Source organism: Dendropsophus ebraccatus, chromosome 8 (assembly GCF_027789765.1).
Source record: "Dendropsophus ebraccatus isolate aDenEbr1 chromosome 8, aDenEbr1.pat, whole genome shotgun sequence".
Taxonomy (NCBI): Eukaryota; Metazoa; Chordata; class Amphibia; order Anura; family Hylidae; genus Dendropsophus; species Dendropsophus ebraccatus.
This window is the reverse complement of record NC_091461.1, coordinates 56,879,628-56,904,600: the sequence shown is the minus strand read 5'-3', so window position 1 is coordinate 56,904,600 and position 24,973 is coordinate 56,879,628. Positions and strand designations below refer to the sequence as shown.

General features: G+C 45.6%; 1 protein-coding gene and 1 long non-coding RNA gene across 3 annotated transcripts in view; one reads left to right on the top strand and one right to left on the bottom strand.

Annotated features, from left to right (window-relative positions):
• SORBS1 (sorbin and SH3 domain containing 1) overlaps positions 1–24,973 on the top strand; it is a 287,999-nt gene that overhangs the window by 39,503 nt on the left and 223,523 nt on the right. For both annotated transcript variants that reach the window (XM_069980452.1, XM_069980451.1), the window contains exon 2: positions 12,139–12,200. The gene's annotated coding sequence lies outside the window, so the exon portion shown is untranslated. The remainder of the gene's footprint in view (positions 1–12,138; positions 12,201–24,973) is intronic.
• Positions 21,074–24,973, bottom strand: part of LOC138799380 (uncharacterized) — a 28,733-nt gene continuing 24,833 nt past the window's right edge. The window contains exon 4 of the long non-coding RNA XR_011364250.1: positions 21,074–21,240. This is a non-coding gene — a long non-coding RNA (uncharacterized lncRNA). The remainder of the gene's footprint in view (positions 21,241–24,973) is intronic.

Genomic DNA, 24,973 nt, shown 5'->3' with positions numbered 1-24,973 from the left:
TGTAAACAGGAGACGTGCAGCCAATAACTATGAATGCTTATGGCTGCACGAACGTTGTAGTGATTGTTTGTGCGTAAACACACAAAAAAATACAAAAAAATGCAACAGCTCAACGCAATGGCAAGATACAGACCCACTACAGACATGAAAATAGTTAAAAGCAGCCCCCCCCCAACTGCTAAAAAAAAATTCCACCAAAAAAATGAGGCTCTTGGTTACCATTTGCAAACGGTGTAAACCACCCCACCAAGATAAGGTGGCCTCATACCGGGGCAGACCCTACACTGTACTATGGCCTCTCCATGGCATGAAATACGCTTATGCTCTGGGCATGCAAGATCTGTCTTATACCTGCAAAAGTAATTACACCGCCTGGGTGGGATGGGTGGAGTGCACGACCAAGTAGAAGCAGCCACTCCCCCATCTGGAACACAGAAAAAAAGACAAATTTGGTCAGTTCTCCTAGAACACCATTCACACTGGGCAGGAGCACGTTGCTATGGCTGAAGTTGCAAACACACAAAACACAAAAAAATGCAAAATGGTTACCATTTGCAAACAGTGTAAACTACCCCACCAGAGTGTCACAGTGGAACTCACAGCGTAAAATCCGCTGCGATGCAGTACTGTGAAGCTGGCTTTATTGTTTTATTTACTATAAGAAAATATTAATATAACTGACAGTGGGGGAGGGGTAGAATACTGGATCTAGAACTCTAGAACCATGAACTATATTGGCAACCTACTGTCTGAATTCCCAAAGGCTGTAATGGGAAGAGTGCGCAGGAAGTGCCCACTTAGCCAATCACTAGCTGTTGTGACCGACCTTGGCCAGTAATTGGGCACTTTCTGCCTGTTGAAAGGAAAGCAAGAAGTGCTGTTTAGCTGGGACTGTCCAATGTAGTATAAGTGGGACAGGTAATTTTATTTATTTTTTTTAATTTTAGTCCAAAAACCAGCAAGGACACAAATTTTTATATGGTGCAAGAGGTTTAACCTTAAATTTTACATTCCGCAATGTAATATCTGAGAACATTGTTACCAAATTTATTTATTCATGATCTGTGAATCGTCAATATTGAAATATAGTCCTATAACTACAATTACCAGGGGAGATAATCATCCCGGGCTTCACAGTATGTTTGCGGTAGAATCTTTACTTCTTTGTATCCTTCCAAGTTTCCTTCCAAGTCATCTGTCCCCCAGCCAAGCTACTTACAAGTAGGCAGAGTGCTCCAGACACTTCTCAGAAATCTGCTGGAAGCTTTCTCTCTTTATGTAAGACGTGACTACCTCGCTGTGTGAAACATCTGATGAAAAAGCAGGACTGTACTGTATCCTCACTTACACAGAGGGCAGCTTCATTTCTGTGTGCATGGGTAATATTCTCAGAAACCTGATGTTCCTTTTGGCTTTTACAAGTTTTTAATCTGCCTCCAATCCAAGAACAGAAACTATTATATATGTGTGGAGTCTGTGGACCATTAAAATATAGAAAAAATAAGATGTGTGGGCCATAAGCATTCTTCACTAAAGCCGTGACTCATACATTAAGGAGCGTAGTGCACTTTAGCGTCTAGTTTAACAGTGAAGTGTTTCTCCTGTAACAAGGCCTTAAAACGCAGAAAGGAAGATTATAAAACAGAAAAATGAAGTATTAACACAGGAATTAAATAATAATAATTCATTAATTATTATTTAAAGAGGAAGCCCTACAAAAATGAAAAAAGGCAGGCAGGGGAATGAGAAAATAATAAACAACTAAACTTACCCCTCCTCGTGCCTCCATTGCACTGCTCCCGGGTCTCGTTGATGGCCATGTGATGTTCTGCTGGAAACCGGGTATGTCACGTACCCGGCTCTTCAAGCTGCAATGTCACAACCCCACTAAGAGATTGCACCCTCAGCCAGTCAGTGTCCAGCCCCAGACACTGATTGGCTGAGAGGACAATCGCTCAGCTGGGCGAATGACGTTGCAGCTAGGAGAGCTGCAGGACCCATAAGAGGCGCTATAGGGCACAGGGGTAGGTAAGTTTACTATGTTTATTATTTTCCCCATGAAACCCTACGCGTTACGTCCCAACTGGAATCCCTGACGAAGTTCCTGTTGGGACGTAACGCGTAGGGTATCATGGGTCACCACGTGTATGCTCCTCTCCCTCTTGAAATGGTGATCTAACTGCTTTTTTCTGTACTTATGTGTGTTGGGAATTTTTTTTTTCTTGCTTTTTGCTTTAGCTTATTTTGTTTATCTACTCATATATTTTTTCATATGGTATGTGGTATAATATGGTACACACTGTGGGTCATTGATTAATATAGTGGTTACATCTTCTTATTCAGCATTTAGCACTTTATATGCTATAGTAGGAGGGTCTGTGGGATGTACTGTTTACCGTGTTGCAGGCCTGGGGGGTCCTTTTATTGTATAGGTCCCTCATAGTTGTGGATATTTTTTGTGTTTTTAAATGGTGTATATGGATTCTGTTTTGTTTCTATGCCATTGTATTGATTTTTTGCTTTTTGGAACTTGTAAATAATATTTTCATAGTTTTGCATTTTTGTTGGAGTGCTCCTTTTTTATAACATACGGCTGTTTTTTTCTGATGAACTGCTTTTAAACTCTTTACCACTCTGTGCCACATGTCTGAAAAAGCTGGATACAGTTCTGGGAAACATCTCCCAGTTACCAGGACTGGATCCAGCTTTTCCAGGCACCCGGAGTGGCAAGGAGTTCAAAGGCAACCAGCTGATAAGTCGACCACCAAGCTAAGGAAAAGATTCACCTTGTTAAATGGCTATTCTACCCCCCCTCCCAAGAACTTAAAAAAAAATGCTCCAAATCCTTATGCCTGATTGGTCCATGATGTACCAGAGCTGATATCCACAAGATATAGTAGAGTTGAGGTAGTGACATAGCAGAGTTGAGGTAGTGAGGTTGCAAAATTAAGGCAGCGACATAGCAGAGTTGAGGCAGCGACATAGCAGAGTTGAGGCAGCAAGATAGCAGAGTTGAGGTAGTGAGATAGAAGACTTGAGGAAGTTCTGTGTTGGCAGCTACTGTATGTTCTGCAGGAAGTGGTGTATTCTCTCCAGTCTGACACGGTGCTCTCTGCTACCACCTCTGTCCATGTCAGGAACTGTCCAGAGCAGTAGCAAATCTCCTTAGACTGCATTCCCATGTTCCATGTTCCTCACGGAACACGGACTTGGAATGCCTGTATCGGAGTCTCCCCTGCCTGGGCAACATTTGTAATTAGATGCTGGAAGCGGGGGAACAGTACACATGCACCGCGCTGTAATGACAGCGCCGCTGCATCATTGCAGCACGGCGCCTATTTGTACAGTTCCCTCACTTCCAGCATCTTATCACAGATGCTGCCCAGGCAGGGGAGACTCCGATACAGGCATTCCACGTCCGTGTTCTGTGAGACTTTATATTTTTTAATAGAAGTTAATTACAAATCTCTGGCACCAGTTGATTTAAAAAAAAAATGTTTTGTGAACTATCTCTTTTAACTTGTCTAACTATCTAACTTGTCTAACTATCATTTGGGTCCGTCACAAGCTTCTTACAGTGAGATGCTGAAAATCTGGCCTATTGCTTCTCTAGAACTTGTATCCACATGCTTTTTTGGTTTTGCATGTAAGTTTTCTATAGGATTTATGTCAGGTATGCATTTTCCATTTGAAAAAAAGAAAACAAAAAGAAAACATTTGCGCCAAAGATTTAACCTCCTGGAGATGTTGCTTTAACATGTCTAGTTGATTTTCCTTTCTCATCTATTTTGGTAAATACATCAGCCCCTCCTGACGCAAAGCCCCCACACAACATAATGCTCCCAACCTAAGCTTTATGGTGGGATGGTGTACATTGCCTTACAAGCCTTCCCTTTTTCCTCCATACATACAATGATGGTAAAACAGATTCATTTTTATGTCATCGGACCAAAAGACATTTCTTAAAAAAAGTAGGGTCTTTGTCTCCATCTGACTCTGCCCTTGGAAACCTTCAGCGCAGCAGGATTTGTTTTGTCCTCTTCTCTAGATCTGTGCCTCCACACAACCCTTTCTCTGAGCTCTACAGGCAGTTTATTCCTCCTCATAGCTTAGGTTTTACCTAAGCTACATTGTTAGCTGTGAGACCTTATATAGGCAGGTGGACGCCAATCAAGATGTAGAAGATCTCAACATTAATCAAAAAAGGTCTGAAGACTTTCTAAATGCATTGTAGATACTTTTGTAGTTGTTCTTCTAGCATTTTCACAAGGTTGTTTGCTGTTCCATAGAGGGCCTCAATTCCTTTTTGATGTTTTGGTTAATTTCTTTTGATTTTCTGATTTGATTAAATTTACTATTCTGGTATTATTTTACTGTGTGTGAACATAGCTTTAAAGTCCAGCCTTTTTTTTTTTTTTTTTTTTTTTGAATTCTGAATTTTATTAAAGTTTTCACAATTTATGTAACAAACAGCGCTATCAGCGTCTCGCAGGACGTAAAGGCACATATAGGAAACAATAAACAAAGAGCAACCAAACACGGCTCCCATAAAGTATCCAAATGATATACAACGGACCTCAGTTGTGAGGTAGGGAGTGAGCTAGCGCTCAACCGAACAGCAGATTGGGGGGAAAGGGGGGGAAAAAGAGAGGGTAAGGCAAGCGAGCAAGTAGACAGGACGGAAGGGAAACAAACAGGGATGGCACGCAGATCCTCACTGAGTCAGCAACAACCTGTATTCCGCGGACTCGGTAAACTGGTCCCAATAGTACCAAGTTTTGAAAAACCGGGCATTTTTGTCGTGGATCTGCGCTGTCAGGTCTTCCATGTGTTTGATGTCCTCCACTTTCCGGATCCACATCGCCAGGCTAGGCGGGTCCTGTTGACGCCACAAGGCAGGTATACAAGCCCGGGCGGCGTTGACCAAGTGTCGGAGGACTGAGGAACGGTAACTCCTTTGAGGGATGTCGGACACATGTAAGAGGAAAAGGGCAGGAGAGAAAGGAAGAGGGTAATCCGTAAAGGTGGAGGCTAAGCGCCACACCTCTCTCCAGAAATGCACTATTTTGGGGCAGCTCCAGAATGTATGCAGAAGAGATCCCTCCTCTCCACAATTCCTCCAGCACAACGGGGACACTTCAGGGAAGATTCGATGAAGGCGGGTGGGGACCCGATACCAACGGGAAAGGAGCTTATAGCCCGCCTCCTGGATGCGAGAGGAGATCGAGGAAGAGTGCGTGCATGAGAGTATACGGTCCACCTGTGCGGCGGTGAGGGATGTGCCCAGATCCTCCTCCCACGCTGTGAGAAAGGGGGGTGGCGACTGGTCCGGGGGAGAACCCAACATGGCGTACAAGATGGAGAGAGAGTGTCGGTAAGGGCCGGATCCCAAGCAGAGGGATTCAAATTGAGTAGGTGGACGGGCAAAGCAGGAGGGCAGCGGGAGAGTAAGGAGGAAATGATGGAGTTGGAGAGCTCTCCAGAACCCAAGAGAAGAGGGGTCCGACAGAGCACTGAGGTCAGAGAGCGTGGGCCACGCCGAGCCCCTGAGAAAGAATTGGGCTCGAAAACATCCCGCCCGTGACCAGGTGCGGAAGCCAGCGTCTTCCATCCCGGGGCAGAAGGAGGGGTTACCCAGAATCGGAAACAGGGGAGAAGGGTGTGGGGCCAGGAAGCCAGAGGAGAGGTGTTTGTGACAGACCCGGAGCGTCGGGGCGATTGTGGGGTGGGTGCCCACAAGGCGTGCAGAATCCGGCCGCCAAGGCGCTGCAAGCAAGGACAGTGGGGCCATCGCCATTTCCAAGTCCACCCAAAGCTTGGAGGAGGAGTGGCGGTGCCAGTCTATTACTCTGGTCAAATGAGTGGCCACGTAATATTGGTAGAGGTTAGGCAGCCCTAGTCCCCCCCTTGATTTGGGGCGATACAGGACTGTCCTTGCCAGCCGCGGTGGCTTGTGCGCCCACACGAATTTGGTCAGGAGCGAGGTGAGTTGCCTGAAGTATGACAAGGGCACCGCGACCGGGAGGGCCTGGAATAGGTACAGGAGACGGGGTAGGACATTCATTTTGAAAATCGCACATCGGCCGAACCAGGAGAAGGTGCCCCTGTGCCACCTCAGCAAGTCCTTCTCTATCGACTGGAGCATAGGTGGAAAGTTCATCTTGTATAGGTCGGATGGGGAGGGTGTGAGCTGGATCCCCAAATACTTAAGGGAAGAATGGGACCAACGGAAGGGGAAAGACGCCGCTAGGGAGGAGACCGCCGCCGCCGGAAGGGTAATATTGAGCGCCTCAGATTTCTGGAGGTTAATCTTGTAATTAGAGAGGGCTTGATAGCTAGATAACTCCGACAACAGGTTGGGGAGGGAGACATTGGGTTGGGAAAGGAAGAACAGGAGGTCGTCCGCGTAGGCGGCGACTCTGTGTTCCCTCGGCCCCACCTGCACCCCCGAAATATCCGGGTTACGCCGCACGTGTCTAAGGAAGGGCTCCAGAGTCAGGATAAAGATGAGCGGGGATAGGGGGCAGCCCTGCCGTGTTCCGTTGGAGATGGGGAAGGATGCGGACAGAAGGCCGTTGACCGATACCTGAGCCGAGGGGTGTGAGTACAGGGAGCCTATCCACTCTAGCATGTGAGGGCCAAGGCCGACATGCCGGAGTGTGGCAAAGAGGAACGGCCAGCCTACGCGGTCAAAGGCCTTCTCCGCGTCCGTAGACAAGAGCATGGCAGGGAGGGTAGAGGAGTGCATCCGGTGAATGATATTTATGGCCCTAATGGAGTTGTCGCGGGCCTCCCGCATGGGCATGAATCCCACCTGATCTGGGTGGATTATGGCTTGGAGGAGGGGAGTAAGGCGGGCCGCCAGGATCTTTGAAAAGAATTTAAGGTCCAGATTGAGGAGGGAGATGGGGCGGTAATTTTGGCAGAGCGAGGGGTCTTTACCATCTTTCGGGATAACTGAAATGTGTGCGCGGAGGGCATCCAGGGGGAGGGGGGCGCCGGTGGACACGGAGTTAAAGGCGAACAGGAAGTGGTCCCGGAGGAGGGAGCCAAAGGTCTTATAGTAGGGCAGGGTAAAGCCGTCCGGCCCCGGGGCCTTACCCGACGGGGACGTCTTAAGAGCCCAATCCCATTCCGACACCGTGATGGGGGATTCGAGTGAGGCGGCATCCTCCTCAGTCAGCGTCGGCAACCCCGAGTCTGTCAAGTATGAGGCAATGGCCGCATGGAGAGATGGGGAGTCCGAGGGAGTCGTGGGAGTGGACAGGCCATAGAGAGAGGTGTAGTATTCCCGGAAGGAGTCTGCTATTTGGGAGGACAGGGTTCGTTTCACGCCAGGGGGGGAAGTTACATGGGGAATGAAGGATCGAGCTCGCTGTTGTCACAGGGCCCGAGCTAACGTCTTGCCTGGCTTATTGCCAAACTCGAAATAGTGACGGCGACAACGCGCCAGAGAGGCCTTGGCATTCGCAAATGTCAGGTCTCTAAGCTTCCGTCGCAAGTCCGCGAGCTCCGAACCTGCGACAGGATCCAAGGTCGTTTTGTGTCGTTTATCTAGATCCGCGATTCGCGCGAGCAGTGACAGTATTTTGGCCGATCTTTCTTTTTTTAAGCGGGATGCAAGCTTAATAAACGTGCCCCTTATGAAGCATTTGTGAGCTTCCCACACTATCAGCGGGGAAGAATCCTGCGACGTATTGGTAGAGAAGTAAGAAGTGAGGTCAGCCTGGACCTCTGCCAGGACCCCCGGGTCCCTCAAGAGGGTCTCATTCAGGCGCCACCGCCAGTTGCGGGGTCGGGGGGGGGAGAAAGATAAAGAGAGAGTGATGAGCGCGTGATCCGAAAAGGAGATGGGATCTATGGAGGCTGCCGTCACACAGTCCAGACTGGCATGGGATACAAAGAGGTAGTCAATGCGGGAATACATGTTGTGTGGGTGCGAGAAGAAGGTGTAGTCCTTGTCACGGGGGTGGAGCAGTCGCCAGGAGTCCATCAACTGGTGGGAGTGAAGAAGTTGCTTTGCCCGTCGTAAGGAAGAGAAAGAGAGGGCAGAGCGGCCCGAGGAAGAATCTAGAAGAGGGTCGAGAGCCATGTTGAGGTCACCCCCGAAGACAATCATCCCCTCTAAAAAGTCTTCAACGTCAGAGAGGCATCGTTCCAGGAAGGCGGACTGACCTACATTCGGGAGGTAAACTGTGCCAAAGGTGCACAGAACACCTGCCATTTTCCCCTTAACAAAGAGGGACCGACCCTCAGCATCCGACCTCTGGTCTATGAATTCCCATGGGGCCGAGCGAGCGAGCAAGATCGCCACGCCTTTTGTCTTGGAGTCCGGAGAGCAGCTGTGATATACATCCGGAAAGTGGTGATCGGACAACCTCTGAATTTGATCCCCCCGGAAGTGGGTCTCCTGAATGAAGACCACCGAGGCCCTCTTGGCCCAGAGAAGGCGTAGGAGAGCGGAACGCTTCTCTGGAATGTTTAGACCTTGAGCGTTGAGTGATAAACAGAGCACTGTTGACATGACTCAGTGAGGAGCAGACCTGCGTAGGCGAAGAGGGAGGGAGAGAGGGAGGGACCCCCGGACCACGGGGGAGGGAGGGACAGGAAAGAAAAGAGCAAAGCGGGAGGTGGGGGGGAAGGAGACGAAAAGAAAAGGAGGGGGGGGTTATGAGGCAAAAGCCTCTCAAGCAGTAGGGGGGCGGGGTCTTAAAGACCACCGTCCAGGAAACCTATGCAGAAAAAAGGGGGAACCACAGGGGTACACGGAAGAGCAGGCCAGGGGACCCAGTCCGGGCCCTCAGATCAGTAACAGTCTTTTGTGGGGCAATCCATCACGGGAGACAGAGGTAAGTGGAGAGACGGAAGACGAAGAAGAGAGATAGGTAAAGTGTAAGGTCGGTTGGACGCCATAGGCGGTAGCGCATGAGGGCTAGAGAGCACACCCGCCTACCTTCCTAGCGGGAAGCCCTTTACCCACCAGAGTCCCCAGAAAAGAGACATAGGAGTGCACATCGTACATTGAAATACAGACGCAGCCCTACAGGCCCAGGAACTAGTAAACATATGCAAAAAAATTAAATTAGGAAGGAGGAGAGGGGGGAGGAGGAAGGAGAGGGGTGGGGAGAGAAGGAGAGGGGGGGGGGGGAGGAGGGGGAGGAGGGGAGGGGGGGGGGAGGAGGGAGGAGGAGGGGGGGGGGAGGGGAGGGAAGGAGGGGGGGGAGGGGAGGGAAGGAGGGGGGGGGAGAAGGGGGAGGGGAGGAAAGGGGGGTGGGTGTATATCAGTGTAGGGGAAGAAAGAAAAGGGGAGGAGTGGGGGGGAATAAGGGGGGAGAGTAATCGGGGAGAAGGACATAGAGGCACTCGGTAAGGGAGGGGAGGCAAGGGAGGGAGGGAGGTGGGGGCAGGTAAGGGGGGAGGGAGAGGGATTAGGAGTAGGCAGGGGCAGGCAAAGAGAACACAACAGTGGCAATAAAAATGACAGTAACAATAACAATCCCCCCCCATATCCATTGGTGGGGTCCATTCTGACCATCCAGCCAAGAAGACTTATCCCTTCCTCAGTCCCGAGGGATGAGTGGGTAGGTGAGGTAAAGGCTGAGGGCGGCGATAAGTTCCTTGAGGGGCTTCCAAGCAGTGACTCCGTACCTCGGAGCCTCGGAGGGGAGGGGGGGGGGGAAGAGGGGGCCTCCTGGGAGGGGAGAGGGATGGGAGGGAGGGGAGGAAGGACTGGGAAGGACCGGGTAGGTCCTCAGCGGGGAGGGGGGGGGGGAGTGAACTCGGGGGGGGGGGGGAGGGGGTTAGCTCCACGGCCTATAGGGGAAGCTACGTCATGACCGCATAGGCCAAAAGTCACGAACAGTCCTACTTAGCTTGTGGAAGTATCAGGGTCCCCGAACTCCGCCAATGGACTGCAACAGGCAGTGACCTCGTCCAACAGGGACACCGCGGCAGCGTCTTCAGACCCAGCCAGGGAGAAGGGCAGCTACGGTGGCGGGATCGGGTCTCTGCGGGAGTCCAGTGGGCGGCCTGGCAGGAGATGTTGATCCCGGTGGCGAGGAGAGCGGGGGGGATCCCCGCGGAGAGGAGAGCGGGATCTGTGCGGACCAGGTCGCGGGGAGCGTGCGGTGACTCCAGCGGGTGGGGGTGGAAGTTCCGGGGCCGTCCAATCCGGCAGATGTAGTGAGGTCAGGCCCAGCAGTTCCAGTGCGCCCGGCAGGTCCTTCGGTGTGCGCAGTAGATAGGTGGTCCCGGCGTGCCGTATGATTAGATGGAAAGGGTACCCCCATCTGTAAGAGGCCCCAGAGTCCTTGATGGCGTCTAGGAGGGGACGCAGCATACGGCGCATGGCTAAGGTGCGCCGGGAAAGATCCGGAAGGAGAGTGATCTCTGCCCCCTCAAATTCCATCGGGCCACGCTCCCATGCCCTCTGCATGATCGCCTCCTTCTGTTGATAATAGTGCACCCGGCACAGCACATCACGGGGGCGGTTCCTATCAGGCGGACGCGACCCAGCCACTCTATGGGTACGGTCCAGTTCAATGTGGGTGTCTGTGGGGTCCCCTAGGTACCGGTTGAGGATAAATGTAACCGCTCGGGTAAGGCGGTCCGGTCCAATGTCCTCGGGCAGCCCGCGGATCTTAACGTTATTGCGGCGACCCCGATTCTCGAGGTCGTCCACGTGGGCAACCAGATCCCGCAGAAGCAAATCATGAGAGTCTAGGCGGGGGGTTATGGAGGCCAGTGACTGGTCAGTGGCATCCTGCCTAGCTTCTAGCCCGGACACTGCTGTTGTGACAGAGGAGAGGGACGCCTTGAGCTCCGCCATGTCGCCGGCGCGGCGTTCCTCCATGCGCGCCAGCTGCGAGGCAAGCTCCTCTCTGGTGGGAAGGGCCTGAAGCAGGGACCGTACCTCAGCGAGCAGGGCAGCCGAGGCCGTCGAGTCCAGCGGGTGGTGCTCGGTGGCTGCCGATGGGGATGGCAACCTGTCTTCGCTCTGCGGGGTGCGGAGGACAGCGGGCAGCGGCTGGCTGAGCTCCGGGAACGCAGGAGGAGCAGTCTTCTGTGTGGCGCGGCGGGTGGCAGGCGCGGCAGCCATCTTGGAATGCTGTGGAGAGGACGGGGACACGCTCGGTGCCGCCCGGACAAATCGATCTATGGAGTGGCGGGGATTGACCGGCTTGGTAGCGGGTGTCTTCCTGCCCCCGGTGGGCATAACGCTGAGGCGATTGTGAGGGGTAAGTCCCGGTAATGTAGCGCGGGGCCCGGAGCTGCGGTCAGGCACGTCTTCACCCGGCCATGCTCAAGCCACGCCCCCTTAAAGTCCAGCCTTACTCTTCCTCCCATTCTGCATAGTTTGGCATGGAGAGAAGCTACACATAAACTGTTCAACACCCAATGAGTCCCGTGCACGAGTCCTATTAATTAGAAAAGGGCTCATGTACGGAACATGCGATCATTGAATGCTCAGCAACTGCACCACCCAGCCCGTGCAGCATCTCTTCATGTCGAAATTTGGCGTAAAAGCTACACTGGACTTCCACTTTTAGGCTATTGTTCCCAGTACATTACAATAATGTCTGTCTTTCAAGATGGCCAATATTTTAGTGCTATTGATAATCATGGCAGCAAATAACGTTCATGATCATTGTTTGCGGTCGTCCTTAACAAAAGAAGATCGTCCAGAAAGACGACCATGAAATCCTCTTGTGGAAACATAGCCTAAATCATAAAAAAGTGGTCAATATAAGCTTCTACTTCCCAGGAAACTACTATGAATCAAAAACAGATGGTATTTACCAAAAGATAAAAGGCGACAGAGATAAGTGGTTTTACATATTCCGCTATACCTCATTAAGGAACTTTAATAATACTGTTTGGTAGACTTCCTAATTATCCTGTCATCATGGATTGTGTATCTGTGGTTACAGTTTTACTTATTGTTTGTGCTGCAATGAATGTAATTCTAATTTCTAATCAATTGTTGTAACATATCCTCATAACATTTCTCTGCATTGTTTTGTGTTTCACCAACAGATCACAGCATACATTGCCCACTCTATTCTGACAATTTGTAGTGATAATAGTATTAGAAGTTTTATTTTCTAACATTTACTGTTGTTGTTTTTTTCTTTCAAGGCTTCACTGACACGGAATGTTAATGGCCTTCATTTTCTTTGTTCTCCAATTGTCTTGATAAGGTAAGTTATATTGATTCATGTATAGTGTATAGCAGATTTTTGCTAAAATTTTAGCATTTAAAAATCAAGTTTCAGTTATCTGAAATCAGTGTGCACCAGTCCAATGGATTTATGCAGATGAATGGGACATCTGCTTTGTGCAACAAATTTAGTGCGTGTAAATAAACCCTTGTAATCCTTGTTTACCTGTGACTGCTACAACCCATCAGTCAGTGGCTTCAGCAATCATGTCCTGGGTTGGATCACCACCAGATCAGAGAGGTGGATAAAGGACTTGTATGCTAGGGCCTTATAAGGGTGGGTTCATACTGAGGAATTCTCGCGGATAATGTCCGCGGAATTCCGAAGTATGTCCGCGCACACGGCCACGCGCCTTTCCGCCAGCTTCATAGACACCATTCTATGGGTCGGCGTATTCCGCTATCCGCCGAAAGAAGTGACATGTCACTTCTTTCGGCGGATAGCGGAATACGCCGGCCCATAGAATGGTGTCTATAGGCCCGGTGGAAAGGCACGCGGACAGCCGACGGATTTCTGCGGAGTTTATCCGCGAGAATTTCGTAGTGTGAACCCACCCTTAGACAGCATGACATTTTACATTCAGTACACAGCCTAAACTACAAGAAATTCCTGCAACCCTTATGATTCAATTGTAAGATGTTTTATTGTGTTGTTTATGTTCCTATTTTATCACAATGCTAATTAATTGATATGTAGAATATATATAAGCTCTCTGAACACTATTCAGCAACTGAGACATTGATCACACCCTAGAAAAGTGCTGTGTCAGCATACAGTGCTGTGTGAAAGCACCCAAGCTTTATACATATTGCTGTACATCCAGCAACATGAACTACAGATGGAAAAGGCAATGTCAATGTTAAGGGACCCTAATAAGATCTGATAAATATGTTTTAGTATATATATTATATATATAATATATATATATATATATATATATATATATATATATATATATATATATTATTTTTTTTTTACTTTGCTTACTGTGTTATTGCTGAAACCAATGAAGAATCAATCCTCCCCACCCCAGATTGTACAGCCTTGGAGCTTTTTCTTTCATTGTACAAAACAGAAAACTTGGCCCATATCCTTATTCTTAATGGAGTAAACATGAAGAAGCCCATCTGTGGTTGTAGTAGAAATGTAGGGTTTTTCTAGATTTTTTCCAGTTGTCTCATCAGGGCTGCCTTTTACCCATGAGTAGTAGCAGTAGTATCTCCCTTCTGTCAGTACATAAAATAGTTTCCCTTTCCCACAGTAGTAATAGCAGTACCTCCTATCTATGACTGAACTGTCTGAACCTGGTAAAATCCGAGTAGGAGATGGACGAAGGATCACATGGGTCAGATCTCAGTTTATTATTAGTGGTACAGGATTTAGTGGGAAAAAGAAGGGCACATAGGGTTTTGAAGTTTTGACTTCTGTGCAGTCTGTTTAATCACAAATTCTAGTGTGCCAAGTTTGATTATATACAGTACACCAACTGTCGTGAAAAAATAGGGGGGTTGAGGATTTTGTGATTTTATTTCGCTGTTGCACACTAGGATGTCATCCCTGTTCCTACTATCTAAAATAAGAGAATGCTGGGGGGTTTTGTGAACACTGGGAGGAATTTACTATTCCTAAACTATCATATTTTGTCCTCTTGAGTGCCAAAGTGGGGTGGTGTAGCCAGAGAGAGGGATGTAACATAGAAACATCGAATATTGTCGGCAGAAAAAGACCACTGGGTCCATCTAGTCTGCCCTTTTAGTATTTTGCTCCTTATTATCTTAGGATAGATATATGTTTATTCCAGGCAGGTTTAACTCCAGTTATTGTAGATTTACCAACCAGATATGCTGGAAGTTTGTTCCAAGCATCTACTACTCTGTCGGTAAAGTAATATTTTCTCGTGCTGTTTCTGATCTTTTCCACAAATAACCTAAGATTGTGTCTCCTTGTTCTTGAGTTGAGTCTTTTTCTAAAAACACTCCCCTCTTAAACCTTATTTAGTCCTTTAGCAGATTTAAAGGTTTCGATCATGTCCCCCCTTTCCCTTCTCTGCTCTAGACTATACAGATTCAAATCCTTGAGTCCTTACTAATATGGTTTATGCCTCACACCCTCCACCATTTTTGTAGCCCGTCTTTGGACCCGTTCTATTTTATCAATATCCTTTTTTTAGGTCAGGTGTTCGGAACCGGACACAGTATTCCAGATGTGGTCTCACTAGAGCTCTATACAGCGGGATCACAATCTCTCTCTTCCTACGTGTTATATCTCTAGCTATACAGCCCAGCATACAATTTGCTTTCCCCACTGCCTGGTTGCACTGGTGACTCATTTTAAAGCTGTCAGAAATCACTTCCCCTAAATCCTTCTCTTCTAAAGTCTTTGCCAACACAGAACTCGCGAAATGATACTCGGATAGAGGATTCCTCCTCCCCAAGTGCATTCTTTTACATTTGGAAACATAGAACTGCAATTTCCACAGTTTGGACCACTTATCTAGTGAAGCTAAATAATTTTCCATATTACTGACACCACCAGGAATATCAACTTTTATGTCATCAGCAAACAGACAAACTTTACCTACCAAACCTTCTCTTATGTCACTTACAAACATATTAAAAAGAATAAGACCTAGAACCGACCCTTGTGGCACACCACTTGTAACCAGTCTCTGCTCGGAATTAATACCATTAACAACAATCCTCTAATGTCTAGCATTCAGCCAACCACAACTCCACTAAGCTATCCAGGCATTAAGTCCAATTTTCTCCAACTTCTCTCTCAGCTCTTTATGGGGAACTATATCAAAGGCTTTGCTGAAGTCCAGGTAGATGATATCCACAGCACCACCTTCATCCAACACTTTTGTGACACAATCAAAGAAATCAATGAGATTAGTTTGACATCATCTTCCCACAGTAAAGCCATGCTGGTTTGGATCCATCAAATTGTTGATTCTTATGGTGCGTTTACACAGGCAGATTTATCTGACAGATTTTTTAAGCCAATGCCAGTAACAGACCATAAACAGGGAACGGGTCATAAAGGCAAGACTGACCTTTCTCCTTTTTTCAAATCCATTCCTGGCTTTGGCTTTCAAAATCTGTCAGATAAATCTGCCTGTGTAAACGCACCATTATGTGATCCATTATCTTTTTTTTTTTTTTTTTTTTTTTTTAAGAAAACTTCTCTACTACGTTTCTTGGAAATGGGAATAATGTTGGTCACTTTCCATCAGAAACATCCCCTGTTAGGAGGGATTGGTTATATAGATCTGTTAGGGGAGCAGCATACGTTGAACATACGTAAACAATGATAAATCTGGCACGGGAGGAGACCACGCTTCTTCCCCACCTTGGCACAAAGCCCCCCACCCGTCCATCAGGCAATCAGGGATACGGCTGGCAAATCTGCCCCTTTTCGGTGGCGTACACCAGGAGCGCATCTTGATCTTTTGAAGGGGTGCATTTTGATCTTTTGAAGGCTTCTAACCCCCTTTTTTCTCTTTTTTCAGAGGCAAAAACCTATTGCTATTCTCGAAAGGGGATACTTTTTGAATCACTTGGAAAAAGCCATTGGCCCAGAATTACCATGGCTTATGTGCCTTTTTCTTGGATGAATATACTATACTTGGGTTCTTTTTTTCTGACTTGGTGGTATTTATGAATGATTTTTTTTTACAGGCGAATATGTTTTGTCTGTGATATTTATTTTTATTTTTCACATAACTGAATGTGAAGCATATTTTTTAGAATAAGCAGTTGTATTAGGCTAATGTATTGTCGCTCAAAATGTAAAAATTGTCCAATTTTTTGATGCAGCCGTTTCGCACCCTCTGCCCCCCTCCCCTTGTGTCTTCTGACAACTTTTTTTGCATATAAATACCAACAGCATTTTAATGGTCACACAAACTATGCAGCAAAGTCATAGCAAGCTGCTCCAAGTTCATATACTAGTCATACCAGCCCCTACAAATACTCAGTGCAGTTCCACAGCATTCATTATCCCTTGGTGGTCCCAGCAGGAGGGCTATTGCTCTATTAGGGCCCTATTCCACCTGACGATTTACGTTCAGATTATCGTTAAATCGTTCGAATCTAAACGATAATCGTTCGGTTGAAATGCAGTTAACGATTAACGACCGAACGAGAAATCGTTGATTGCTTTATAAGACCTGGACCTATTTTTATCGTTGCTCGTTCGCAAAACGTTTGCAAATCGTTCGCATTGAATAAGACATCGTTCGGTCGTTCGCAATAGATACGAACGCAATAGCGAATAAATAGCGAAGAAAAAACGATCGCAATTACGATCATAAGTAACGATTATCGTTCCATGGAAATGAGTGAACGTTTTCAGGTCTTTCGCAATAGCGGTCGTTTGAGATTGTTAATCGTTAACGATTATGCAAACGATCCAGTGGAATAGGGCCCTTAGTCAGTGATATCAGGTCTATCGTGGTAGCTGTGTAGGCCCCTATGTCTTCACACTGGGTTCTACACTGCTAAACACCCACACAGCCTCCCAGTGTCTGAACAACAATGAAAAAACCTATTGTACTCTATACATGATGTTGACTGATATGCTTTATTTATTCATTCATTAAAACCTAGGTCTCTGGAAGACAGGTAGTTAAGCTAAAAATCATATTTTCTTATTTATGTGCACTCCAAATTGGAAACTTTGTAAAATCCAAAGCAGTCGTTCTTACCTCCTTGTGGTTTCCGTAACTCCTAAAGCATACTGGAAAATCTATTGGATCTGGAGGATCATTTCATATTGAGCCCACACATGGAGCCTGGTAATAATTTGGCCTAGATTGACCTAGTTGGCTAAAATTATAGTATAGCCTTCTTTGTCACAAAGCCACACCTGTATCTGAGGATTAATTCTGCAGAACATTTAAACCCGAAGCTCGACACATTTAATATTGTAAACTGAGAACAGTCACTAACTGCTGAAATATTTCCCTGATGAGCAGGAAAACAGTTCTTCCACCATCAGTCTGCATCTAGAAATGGAAACTCATGCCATCTGGGATGTGTAGGCATTTGCATGCAAAAATCAGTAAATCCCTTTTGACTGTACTACTAGTGAGTTACAAGAAAAGCAACACAGAGCTTCATTAGCCAGTATGTGTGCCGTGTTCTACATACCATGCCAGAGAAGGTTTGGATTTTTATTGGGCACTGCAAAAAGTATTCTCAGTTTAAAGGGAACCCTTCAGACCAATTGGGCTGATATGGTTCCGTGCAGCACTGTATTAAAGGGGTTGTCCAGAAAAAATCTTTTTCTTTCAAATCAACTATTGTCAGAAAGTTATATAGATGCGTAATTTACTTCTATTAAAAAAATCTCAAGTCTTCCCTTACTTATCCTCTGCTGTATGTACTACAGGAAATGTTGTTTTATCTTCAGTCTGACACAGTGCTCTCTGCTGACATCTTTAGCTGAGACAGGAACTGTCCAGACACAGAAAGGTTTTCTATGGGGATTCTCATAGAAAACCTCTCCTTTTCTAGGGAGTTCCTTTCTCGTCCAGAGATGTCAGCAGAGAGCACTGTGTCAGACTGAAAATAAAACAACATTTCTTGCAGGATATATAGTAGCTAATAAGTATGGGAAGACTTGAGATTTTTCAATAGAAGTAAATTACGAATCTTTATAACTTTCTGACAAAAGTTGATTTGAAAGAAAAAGATTTTCGCTGGACAACCCCTTTAACCTCTTAAGGACATATGACGTACCCATACGTCATATGTCCTCATTAGCACTTCAAAGCGGGGCCGCGCGGCGACCCCGCTTTGAAGCGCCGCGGTCCCGGGTGCCGCGTGTAGCCCGGGACCGCCGCTATTAGCGGGCACGGTCTGATCGCCGTGCCCGCTAATTAGCTAATCGGAGGCAGCTGTCAAAGTTGACAGCTGCCTCCGATTACCGGAGGCAACCGTTCCCTGGTGTCTAGTGGGGGAGATCGCTCCTCTGGGACGTTGTCCCGGAGGAGCGATCTCCCTGTCTGATGCCGGCCGGGGGCTCGTCCAAGATGGCGCCGTCCCCGGCTCGGCACTCGTTTGTTTCCGGCTGCAGCAGCCGAAAGCAAACGAGTGCCTATCTCATTGATCTTTGCTGTATATCTATACAGCAAAGATCTCAATGAGAGATCAAAGTATATATACTAGAAGTCCCCTAGGGGACTGTGTTGTTTATAGTAAAAAGCCCCCTCCCCTAATAAAAGTCTGAATCACCCCCCTTTTCCCAGGTTTTAAATAAAAGTAAACAAATAAATAAATAAACATGTTTGGTATCGCCGCGTGCGTAATCGCCTGAACTATTAATTAATCACATTCCTGATCTCGCACGATAAAACGATGTCAGCGCAAAAAAATCCCAAAGTGCAAAATTGCGCATTTTTGGTCGCATCAAATCCAGAAAAAATTTAATAGAAAGCGATTAAAAAGTCGTATATGCGCAATCAAGGTACCGATAGAAAGAACACATCATGGCGCAAAAAATGACACCTGACACAGCCCCATAGACCCAAGAATAAAAGCGTTATAAGCCTGGGAATGGAGCGATTTTAAGGAACGTATATTTGTTAACAATGGTTCGAATTTTTTAAAGGCCATCAGATACAATATAAGTTATACATGTTATATATCGTTTTAATCGTAACGACTTGAGGAACATGCATAACAAGTCAGTTTTACCCCAGGGCGAATGGCGTAAAAACACAGTTCCCCCAAATAAAAGAAATGTGTTTTGTTTTTTTTTCAATTTCACCACACTTTGAATTTTTTTCTGGTTTCGTAGTGTACCAAATGCAAAAATTCAGCCTGTCATTGCAAAGTACAATTAGTGACGCAAAAAATAAGGGCTCATGTGGGTCTGTAGGTGTAAAAATGCAAGTGCTATGGCCTTTTAAACACAAGGAGGAAAAACCGAAAACGCAAAAACGAAAATGGGCCCTGTCCTTAAGGGGTTAATACAGCGCTGCAGGGAACCATATCAGCCCAATTGGGCTGATTGGTTTCTTTTAAGAGCAGAGTATAAAGACAAAGATTTAACAATACTGGGCTATGTTCACACACACATGTGCTGAATGCATAGGAGAAAGTGACACATGGAAAAGCTACATCAGGGATAAGGAACTTCCCTTCAAGATTTCCAGAAGACATCACATCAGAACAAAGCATTATATCTCGTAGACTGAAAAACAGTTACTTAGCATATATTTATAGTTTTATTGTTTCTTTATCTTTCCAGAATGGTATACACAAAAGTGGAGTTTTCTTTTGCTGTTTTAAGTTTTAGTAAGTTGCGCCAAAGAAGTTCTTAGTTTAGAAATCCTACAAGTCCCCACTGCCCTCCATTGTCCCTCATCCACAGACAGCGGAAAATGCTTCATTCCATATGCAAAAATGATGAACAAGAAACAACAACATTGAAGGTTGAGAAGAGTTCTTTACCTATCACCATACAGACATTCGATACCTGCATACGTCTGGTAGGATAGGGTGCAGGGAGATCAGTTATATTCCGAGGCTTCCCCAGATGGCCTGTCTGTGCCCTAGAGATGAATACAAGGTCTGTCTCTCATTCCCAGAAATGGAATTAAATTACCTCATACACCAAATGTTTTCTACACTGGAGCAATGAGGCTTCATGATGTTTCCTCTGACCTGTTCTATATTTAATAGCTCTTTTTTTAATTACAGAGCAGAGTAGAAGTCTGAACTCTCCATTGATACAATATGGGATGTTTTGATGTTTCAGCATTCACTGCTTTGCTTTCTGCAGAGAACATGGAGCACAGATGGGAATTATTCTTGTTCTATAATCCACACAAGCAGAATATGTATTGAGTTTCTTTCCTAAGAAAAAGGTTGTATAAGGGCAAGAAAGCCTCAGCAAGGTGCAGCTTATACCGACTAACACAAATTAATCTTCTGATCAACTGTGTGACATAGAAAGGCTGTCAATAGCTTCTTTTTACCAGAAATTCACATAGCGTGGGGCTCCTTGGAGCCTCAGAATGAACTGTACATGTTATTGGTTCAGTTAAAAAGGTAGCGTAATAATAATAATTATGAGCAGATACAGTTTGTAACAAGAATGAACTACAATTGTGTTACATGGCTGTTAGCTGTGGATCTCTAGCAAAGCTATTCAGATAAAAAAAAACTAAAAATTTTAATGGGACCTGAGCTGCAGTAACCCGAAATGGCTAGCACACAATAAAACAAGCCATTTTTTCCAGCTTCATTCACAGTATATTTTTAGACACGCAAACAAGATATTGATGGACTATCCTGACCACAGGCCATGAATCACAAAGGGAGAAATTTATCAAGGGCTTTGCGCCTATTTTAAGGTGAATAAATGAATTTTTTCGCCCATTTTTGATCTAAGTTCTATTTATGAACCAGTATTCGACAGGTGAATATCTTTTAGATGCTTCTTTTTTTTTCTGCCTGTTTTGAGTATTCACCCAAAAGTTTACATAATCTGTGATTAGCGCCCAATTTATCATTTGCGACAGTAATTGATTCTAATGGAGCCACGTCACAGAGGGTCAATCCCCCCGTGCTTCAAGCTGGGCCAGTGCTCGGGAATAGACTGGTGCCAGGCATGGGAGCCGGACGGTGGTTCAAAAAAAAGGACTGCACCATCAGCATTCCCGCACCAGTGATATGTTAAGGTAAAAAAAACAAAGCGATGTACTTGATAGTACATTCACTTTAAGGCTATGTTCACACATTTTTAAAGTGAAAAAACAATCGTAAAATGTATTATGATCATCATTTACAGACATGAAATATCAGATGTTAATATAAAAAAAAAAATCTGTATTTTCCGCTTCAAAAAACATAGCCGCAAGTTTCTTTATTGATTCAGCATTAAAAGATTCATCCAAGCATGGAAAAACAGTGCAGTAGCATCTTACACATTACTCCTTACTCAGAGCTTATGTTCAGTGTGACAAGTTCCCTGTAATTGCTGTTATCAATGATGATCCTGTGCTTGCCTGTTATTGAGAAAAGAATAAAAAACATGTCAGTGACTTGTGGGCCCTGGTGAACTCGATCTGACACAATGCTCACTGTGTAGTGTATGTACTTCTGCAATATAGTTCTGTATGCAATATATTTACTCTTGATATATAGTCATGTATGCAATATGTTTACTGCTGGTATATAGTTCTGTATCCAATATATTTACTGTTGGTATATAGTTCTGCATGCAATATATTTACTGTTGTTATATAAGTCTGCATGCAATATATTTAATCTTGGTATATAGTTATGCATGCAGTATGTTCACTGCTGGCATATAGTTCTGATGGTGATATACTTACTGTTGGTATACAGTAAGTGCATCACGCATGCAATATGTTCACTGCTGGTAGATAGTTCTGTATTAGAGATGAAAGCTATAGGCTGTATCCATGTTTTCCTAGACTTCCTAGGAATGTATCCATCTTCTTCAGCCACCGGTATTCAAATGCCTTATAGAAATGTATAAAAGAAATAATATGGGGCGCACTCACCCCTTAAAATCTTTTCTATATTTCTTCAAAAACTTAAAAGCCATTGACTCGGCTTGAGGATGGTGGGAACGCCATAAACCTTGTGTTAGGAACCGGACAGCAGGACAAGACAAACAGTGAGCCCTAAGCTCAGCCCCGCCCACTGTCCTCTACCTATTTGCCACAATCCGCCCTAAAATGGCGGCGAGCAACTGGGCGGCAGTCCCTGCGCTGGCTAGGTGGGAAACAAGGACAAGACAGACAGACAAAACACAATAACGAATGGTCAACAGTCCGGGTCACAACAAACGGGCAGCAAAAGTACAAAATCACAATCCGAAGGCAAAGTCAATATACAGGCAGTATGGTCAGGGGCAGGCAGCAAACAAGAATGGTCAGAAAGGCAAAGCAGGGTCAGAATCAACAGAGCAAGAATAGAAACACAGAACCAGGCAGAGACAAGCTCAATATCCGGCAAAGATATCCCAGACTGAGGAAGTTATATAGGAGGCCAGGGTTCTGATCCAGAACATAATTGGACCATCCCCCTGATCTCCAAGCACAGACACCTGAGAACAAGACAGATCCACTGGCAGGATGACCTGTCAGTCACAGCAGAACCCAAACACAGATTAACCATGACATGGCCAGACAGAATTCAGCAGGTGAAGTCGGGTGTGTCTCCCAACAAAGGTGAGCATATAAACCAGTGTTCACACACTGCAAACAAAACACAGAAACAGGATACAAGAAAATCAGTGCCTTCTCGGCCGAACAGCACGAGCCGAGGGGCGCATAATGCTCTGCAGAGATACCATCCTGACACCTTGGGTCACAGACGTGACAGCTGCTTTGCGCTGTACTAGTGCTTCTCAGACGTCGAATGGCCGTCATATTCAAATGCCGAATGACCGGCATTTACTATATACTGTTGGTATATAGTTCTGTTAGCAATATATTAACTGTTGGTATATAGTCATGCATGATATATGTTCACTGCTGGTATATATTTATGTTTGTGGGGAGTTGGGGAGGGGATCAACATTTCTAATTTTCACCTCTGGCAACAGAAAACCTATAATTGCCTCAGCATGGAGGACATTATAGACCAGTACTTGAGCAGCCTGTTGTGAATCTAGCTTTGGTCTGAGTAGGCCTGTAGCATGTCTGTCTGTGTTTTCCCCTGTACTTCTTTTCTTTTACCACTTCCCCCCTCTCCTACCTGCCCATCCTCTCTCCATAGACTTCAATGGGCAGTGTAATGAAGACACTGGGCGCCCCGCAGCAAGCCGGAGCTGGGAGCAGGTAAAGTATATGCTTCGGTGGCCGGGGGGTTAACGGGGCGGGCTGCGGACATACTCGCAGCAGGATGGACATCCTGCCTATATGGTGTACAGGGCAGGGATCCGCAGCTGGTCTCGCTGCGAATTCGCAGTGAGATACCTGCTGCGGATCTGTTACGTGTGAACGCAGCCTTAGTGATGAACAGGTAAGTCCGGGAGGACTGTTGCTTTGCAAGGAAGCATTTGTCTGGGAGCAGAGTATCTTAATCTGAAATGTCCAATTTGACATGAAAGAGTATATTTACAAAATAATTCAAAGGCCATGAAACCTGGCAGATCTGTCCCATTCCAGGTGAAATCCATCAGATGGCTTGGTATCCAGCCCTCCTCTCTCTCTCTTCTCCAATTTTCAAAGCCAGGATACCCCTTTATCTGAGCATTTATCCCCCAAACATATGACCGTAATGCAACTACAATGCCAGAATTTCATTCAGAATAATAAAGATTTCTCTTCACTACCCTAAAATAAAATGCATTAAACCGCACTACAATTACACGATTTCAAGCATGAATATGAACTAATAAAACAGGATTCTTCAACCATAAAGTTAGCTTAAATACTAATAACTTTTATGACATTAAACACAAAAGAAGGCAAAAACGATCAACAAAACCTCATCCAGATACCTCCCTAAATTTCATCACATCACACCAGGGAGGATGAAAGATGGCTCAGCGGGTGGAGAAAGTGTGTGACAGGGAAGTTCCTCTAATAATTGTACGGCTTGTCACACAAGATGTGTCACTGTCATGTAGGAAGTGCAGCGTGAGTGTGGATGAGCTATGGAACAGCAGGAAAAATACTCAGATCTTCTTCACATTTTTTCTTTTATTTTCCATTTTTGTCAGTAGTCTTTTTTACAAGATGATATAATCAGAAATTCCATAGAAACCTGACTCTCACCTTAAATCTTAGGTAAGTCTAGACTTTTAGAGGCTGAAAGATCAAAGCATTTTTTATAAGTGTAACTATTGTGTCTGACTACACTTGGTCATTGTCTCTTGCACATATCGATGTGGGTATCTAGTGATACAGTGTTGTGTGATGTTCCCAAGACTTCCCCCAATATGTAATCATGCTTTACACATTGTGTTACTGTGCTAAGATTGCTGTTCTGCTAACCACTGGCTATTGGGGGCCGAGGATACAAGAGAAATAGGAGCACACTCCATGCAGTTACTGTGTCTTTTCCTTCTCAGGGGCTTCTCGGTTTTCTTAAAACATCCATTTCACAGACTAAACACAAAACCTCACTGGGAATATTCCTGGATAATTGCCACAAAGTCTCTTATGCATTGATGAAACTCAGTAAATAGCCTGCATAGTTGGGAATAGATATCAGATTGTATACATATGTATATACATGTGTTACATACAGTATAGATGACCAGATGGTTGCGTATTATGTCATAACATTCCATGAGGATTTAGATTTTAGGGAAGCTGATGTGAATGTCACAGTGATTCTGATCAGTAGGTTTTGCCGCAGTGTTTGATAAAGTGCTGTTCTAGTTATTTGTTATAGTTACAGTGGTACCTTGGTTTAAGAGTAACTTGGTTTAAGAGCGTTTTGGTTTAAGAGCTCACAGTTTTTCAAAATTGTGACTTGGTTTAAGAACATTGCTTTGGTTTAAGAGCTCCCTGTACTGGGTTGGAGCGCGAGTGGAGGAGGAGCATGGCCTGCATAGCGGGGTCTACAGCTCTGTACTCTGACCCAGGTAGTCTTACCTCACCTTCCAAATCATGGTAGATCCACTTCAGGCTGGGGCTTACATCAGGGGACAGGACTGTGGAGGTAATTTCTCCATAGCTGTAACCCTTCTCTCCCCGGACAGAGAGTGCTGCTATACTGTGCCCACATCTGCTCTGCTCATTCCTTCATGCTTCC